The sequence below is a fragment of the Equus przewalskii genome, chromosome 12, assembly GCF_037783145.1.
Source record: "Equus przewalskii isolate Varuska chromosome 12, EquPr2, whole genome shotgun sequence".
NCBI classification, from domain to species: domain Eukaryota; kingdom Metazoa; phylum Chordata; class Mammalia; order Perissodactyla; family Equidae; genus Equus; species Equus przewalskii.
In genome coordinates, this window is record NC_091842.1 from 34929951 (window position 1) to 34936667 (window position 6717).

The window sequence follows — 6717 nt, forward strand, 5'->3', positions numbered from 1 at the left end:
ACGGCTGATTTCATTCTGATTCTTCGGTTAAGAACGCATTCGAGGCACCTATCTCTTCTTGCCATGTTGCCCCCATGAAATATGGTTGCCAACGGCAAGGCGAGCCCCACTAGTTTCATTCAAAGTCAAGTGAAGGTCATCCGGCTGCCCACCGCCTCCCCAAAGAGGAGAGACAATTTGCTCAGGTTTGGGGCTGTTGGCGTAGATTTGACGCCTTTCCAGACTAACCTTTTTGCTACTTTGTTAATTCCAGCGGAGGTTTCATAACAGGTGACAGCTTTGCTCTTTAATTGTTGGGGGATTTTAATTTTGCACTGCTATTTGCTGTTCAGAATTATTGACCTTGGTTCATAAACACGTGCGTCACAGGGACTTCCTCAACAGTTAGTTAGAAAAGTAAACCTACAGGCTGTGTGATTTGAACACACACACACACAACAGCAGAAGGTTCCTGTAACCCTCACCATTTGGGGCACATGTGGAATTACTTACTTACTATTTTTCTTTAAACCAAATTGGTTTTCTTACCAAAATAAATAACTTTTCCAATAAGACCTTCTATCACTATTAATGAAAAACTGGCATTTCCCCCCCATAATCAGCTGTAAAAATAAATACAGTGAACACCTAGATATTGGGGGCCCCTGAAGGCGCCGAGCCTGAAGGCTGTTCTGTCTTGTTTAAATGGAAGGTCAGCAAGAGATAAAGACAGATGACTCCAAACTGAGACCTTTGGCTTTGAGTAATCGGAGGAATGAGAGGAAATTGAAAGACGATGGATTTTCCACTGCAGGATTCCAAGTTATTTAACGTCGGGTCTGGTGACCACCTAGAATGATCTCTTGTGCCCAAAGAAAGGCACACACTCTACACTTTGAGAAACACTGTATTTCATCTTCCTGTTTTGGGTGGTTTGGTTGTTTTTTTATGTTCTATTCAAAGATCAATTCCTTGGTTAGCTGACGTATCCTAGTGTTCCTTTGGAAAAGGTGGTTGTCATGTCACGGCAGATGGATGGTTAGAAGATAAAACCCTCTGCAAGGGTTGAACTCTTGAAATGCTATTTTTTTAGATCGAAATGGCCTAATGTTAGCAATTTCATGTAATCTAGCCTAAGAACAACCAACATCACCATCATCATCAACATCGCTGGTCTTCACCATTTCCGAAGGGCTTTCGAAAGCGTGCCCTCACTTTGTCCCACCAGTAAACTTGACACAGGTTCTTTCTTCCTTTCTTTTCATCTCCCTTTTATAGTTGAGACAATCCCTCAAAAGGAGGAGAGGGGGTCTCCCAAGACCAGGCAGGGGGTCAATGGGGGCCCAGGGGCTGAAATCGGGGAGGTTGATCCTTTCCCCCTCGGGTACCTCCCCCAAATTATTGCTGTAAACATCACGTTGAACAAGGAATGGGCATCTACAGTTCGCCCTGGCTGGTTTCCTGTGCTTCTAAGCCCTTCCTACGGGTGAGTATTTCTCACAGAAGTTGTGCCTGCTTGGTCTGCTCACTCCCTGGCAAGAATAAATGTCTTAGAAAACAAGAACGGGAGGGAGAAGGTAGGGAGGGAGGGCTGCCTGCAATGCAGAGTCTGGTTTCTAGTGTGGCTTATTTGGATATCTATGGGAAGGCAATGTGGGTTTAGGCTTCAGATGGGTGAGCACTCAGGTCCCAGCTCCTCTCTCGGGGCAAGCTACTTCACCTCTCTCGGCTGCAATTTTGTTGTCCTTATGAAGCAGAAAGTAATGCCTCTTCCAAAGGATGTTTGGAGAATTTGAAGAGAAAGTGGGTACACGATGAGTGTTTGATGGCACTGTTATTATTACTATTGTCATTGTTGGAAAGATTTACTTCCTTCTTTTTGCTCTTGAAACATCAGTGTCTTTACCCTTTGAGCAATCTTCCAACTCAAGGGAGCTCGGACCCCAGATTTGTCCACAAGGAGAAGGAAACTGAATGAGAGCCATGGAGATGGTCACTTGGAGTTATAGAGGCCACCTGCATCAGGTGTGTCTCAGGATCTGGTCTGGACAATGTCCCCCTGAAAAACTTAAGCCACCAGGATGTTCCTTTGGGTCTTGGAGGAGAAAGCTACCGCCACAGGTCTCTATCTTGGTACAACCTCCTTCCAGGCACTGAGCCAGGCATGGCGGGCGCTTGATAAATGTTTGCTGAGCTGAGCCATTGATTCTAGCAGGGAGGAAAGACCGCAAATCACCATCTCAAAGCCTCTGAGGGGCCGTCAGGGAGAAAATGTTGCAGATTCGTTCAGCCCAGAAGGCAGGATGAAAGCCACTGCCTTGGCGTAGAAGGAAGCAACTTCCACCCTACATAAAGGAGTGCTTTCTAACAACAAGGGTTCCCAAACATCCAGTCTACTGCCTTTTATGGCAGGGTGCATCACTGGATACCTTTGAGCAAGGACTTCCTGATCACTGAATGGCTGTCACCTGGACGGGCCATCAGGTTAGAGAAGGCTCTACATTGTCAGACCTGCGAGGTCCAAGATGGCAGCCATGAACCACACGCAGCTCACACGCACTTGAGATGGGACCAGTTTGAATGGAGATGAGCTGTCAGTGTGAAATGTACAAGTGACTTCAAAGACTTCATACCCAAAAAAAGGACGCAGAATACCTTGTTAACACTTTTTGTGTTGGTTACAGGTCAGAATGACATTTTTTATACATTGCATTCAACAAAATATATTATAAAAACTCATCTCACCTCAGCGAAGCCTAACATACAAAAAGAAGATGAATAGGATTTAACTCAGTTTTCTCAACATAAAAGTGGGTGTGGAGTTACAAACAATAAAGTCAAAATACTAAAGCACCGAAATTTGACATAGTCCTTAATTTGTGTTTTTCTATCTATGTTTTGTTTTCTGCGTAAGGATGCCCTCAACGAAAATCTTGGGGAGATTATTGAAATTAGAAGAGAAATCAAGTCCATAAGATTTGGGGATAAAATGGAAAAGAAAATTCACAAAATACATTGGGATGTTTCATTTTTGGCTAAAAAACAAAAATGAATAAATGTTGATAACAGGAAAAAATTTGATCTAACCGGTTTCTTTTTACTTCTTCAAGGTGGCTATGAGAAAATTCTACATTGCACAGGAAGGCAGCATTTGCGATTCGTGTTACCCTTCTGATGGATGGCGCCACTGTAGAATTCCAAGTCCAGTTGCTTTTCTGTGAAACAGTAGCACCGTCCCCAAGTCGGAGTCCACAGGGATGAAAAAAGGAAGGGAAGCTTAGAAAATGCCTTAAAACGTCCACTTCTGGGTCCCCCACTCCACGCTTAAATCAAAGAATCTTAGACCCACGCAACACCGTAAAGATTATCTAGTTCAGGAGTCAGCCAATTGTGGCCCAGAGCCCAGTCTGGTTCACTGCCTGTTTTTGGTTTTTTCTTTTTCATTTATTTTTATTTTTTTGTTACATAAGGTTTTCTTTTATTTAAAAGATCATTCACCAAATACCATATCCATAGATTTACTTTCGGTCATACAGCTGAATGTGTTAAGTGTTTGGAATTCCATTCTTACCTTTAAAAGTCAACTGGATTGCCCAGAAGTTTAGATGAATTTGTTTTGTTCTTAAGCTTTCCACCCTGAAGATGTAAGTAGGTCATCTGAAAGCATCAGCTTTGATTACAACCCCATAATGTACATCATTCTTAAGTACTGGCGTTACACAAATGGTTCTTATTTCAGAAGCAGAGATGACAGGCGGAGGGAGGAAAGGAGGGAGAGTTCTGTGAATTGCTGAGACCTCGTAACACAGACCCAAGAAGAGAAGCCAAGGATGCCAGCCGGTGAAGAATTGCTACCAAGAACGCTGCCCCGCGGGGGCCAGGCTGCCCTCCACCCTCCACTCATCCTGGCCATGGTCTCTTCTCTCTCCGGCTCTAAGCTGCCAGCTGACCCCAAATTGCTCCCAATGGGACGCACTGGGACTTGGGTGCTAAAAAATTCAGTCTGTTCACACACAGGTGTTCCAGCTCAAAAGCTACGACCCCAGCCCCTGGCCCTGAAGCGCTGAACACTGTACGTGGGAACAAGAAACTCTGTCCCAAAGGGGAGACCTCATGACGTACAGCCACCTGCCAGTTATCTTACGGTTCTTGACAGCTCTGCAAGGTGACATTCTCAGTTCGTCAAGTGAAACAGTAAAGAGCCAGATTCTAGTCCATTTTCATCCTGAAATTAAGGGAGGGTGGGAAGCACAGTATCTCATTCTGTTGCTTCTATCAGGAACAGATAAACAGAGGGAGAGACGCAGGACACACAGCCCACAGGGGTGTGGACAAGAGCACAGTCTGCACTAACCAGCTAGCCACACAGTCTCCCACCACACCCTCCGTCCCCCCAGCTCCTCTGCCCAGGGGAAAGGAAACCAGGGGGCAGTTCGCTACATCCAGCCTCTAATAGGACAGTTTAAAAGCGGGGACCAATTTGGACACGGTTTTGAAAGAGCAACAATAAAACGTGTGGACACAATCGTGCATTCCATTCACCCTCTATGTGAGCTGCTCGCCAACGTTTCCCCTTCCTCTTCTCTTGGGTTTTGCTGTTTGAAAGATGAGCCTATTCTGCTTGAAGGATCCACATGGGGAGGGGGTAACAGGGACGGGAAAGAGTTTGCAGGATCAACAGATCTTTCTTCCTCGCTTTGAAAACAAGACGCCTCAAACTCAGGGTGATGACCACAGCTGAGTACAAACGAGATGCTCTCCAGTCGGTGACTTCTTCTCTGGTGTTTTCTTGGAAGCCACAGCAACACAGAACTCAACATGCAGGTCGAGAGAGAAGCACCGAGAAAACCAAAGGAGACGACCGGACCTGGCCAGTGTGTCTAAAGCAGAAAGAGAAAGCACGGGAGAACGGGAAGCAGCCCCTCCATCCAGAGAAGTCTCACGTGGTGACCGCCTTGGCTGCGCTAGAGAAACGCACGTGCTGGAAGGAAACAAGGAGCAAAAAGGAAAAAGGACAGAATGGAAACGGGGAAGGAGTGGCAGGAAAAAAAGAGAGCACAAAACAGGCGCTAGAGAGAGACAACACAGCTGAAGATGTATAAAGACCACTTGTTAACAGACATGCGCTCACGCGCTGTGTTTCCGCTGCAAGAAAGGAGGACAGAGGTCAAGAGAGGAGTGGTGACTGCGGGGCTGCCGGTCCAGGGCCAGACAGCTGTGGTCTCGCCCCACATCCCCCCACACCCCATTCCCTCCCGACGGCAGCTCATCCTTGCTCCTCGTGGACCCCTGGGCCGGGCTCCCCCGAAGATGGCAGAGTTGGGACTGGCCACTCGATCGAGGGGCGTTGCAACTGTGCGAGCTTTAAGCTGGAGCCGTGGCCTCTGTGCCCTTTCCTCTTCTGTTGATTCTCTGAAATCCATGCTGGACCCTCACAGGGGAGGGCCATCTCTGAAATGACTCCCCATTGCGGGGTCTGTTTGCCAGTCACCTGGGCGACTCCCTGCCTCCTAAGAAGTCGTCTCTGGAGCCTCTGTCAGCTGGTCCACCTTTCCCCAATCCTAAGCCACATTTATCTTGTTTTCTGCCTTCTGCAATGTCCACACGAAGTGACTGATCCCCGAACAGTGCACCATCCTGTGTCAAGGCTTCCTTAAGGGAATCCACCGCATCAAATTCTACATAGCAGAATCCTTTAAATTTGTCTGTCTTTGTCTCTGACTAGCCATATACTCCTTACACTGAGATCCTTAAAGATAGCATCTACGTCGCCCTGAACTGTATTAAAAGGAAGATTTCCTACATATGCTGTGTAGAGGCAGCATCCTTTTAGCTACAGGAACCATGGCCACCAACACAGCCACAGGACCCTCTGCCGCCCCCAAAGCTGCTGTAGGGCCAATTGTCATAGGTATCGAAGTCCACCATTTGCTGTCTCCACTTGGAGAGGAGCCAGGGTGAGCGAGGAGGACCCCACAACATAACTTCTTCCAACCCGCTGCCGCCAGGCCTGTCCACCATGCCACCTCTTTTCTTTGTTTAATTGGGGTGAAATTAATATAACATAAAATTATCCATTTTAAAGTTACAATTCAGTGGCATTTTGGACATCCACATTCTCGTACCACCATCACCTCTGTGTAATTCCAAAACATCTTCATAACTCCAAAAGGTGACCCCGTACCCAGGGAACAGTCATTCCCCATTCTCCCATCCCCAGCCTCCAGCAACCACGAATCTACTTTCTATCCTACAGAATTGCCTATTCTGAATATTTCATATAAATGGAATCATATGCCATGTGACCTTTTGTGTCTGGCTTCTTTCACTGAGCATAATGATGTCAAGATTCCTCCACATCATAGCATGTCTCAGAACTTCATTCAATCATTTTTTATGGCTGAATACTATTCCTTTGGGTGGATAGACCACATTTTGTTTATCCATTCATCTGTCGGTGGACATCTGCGTTGTTTCTGCTACTGCCTGTTTTTGTAAATAGTTTTCTAAGAACACAGCCTCGTCGATTCATTTATGGATCGTCTATGACTGCCTTCCCACTATGATAGCAGAGTTGAGTTGTTACAGAGACCACGTGGCCCGCAAAGGCTAAAAAATTTACGCTCTGGTCCTTTACAGGGAAAGTTTGCTGACTCCTGGTCCAGCTCATCTGACTCCTACACACCTATCTTTAAGTGAAGGAACTGAGTCTAAACTCCTATCCACCTTCCCTCCCCA

The 6717-nt window shown here is 46.4% G+C and overlaps 1 pseudogene; it reads right to left on the reverse strand.

Moving 5' to 3' along the window:
* Positions 1–5106: 5106 nt before the first annotated feature.
* On the reverse strand, positions 5107–5907 carry LOC103556244 (eukaryotic translation initiation factor 4H pseudogene; annotated as a pseudogene).
* Between the last annotated feature and the right edge of the window lie 810 nt (positions 5908–6717).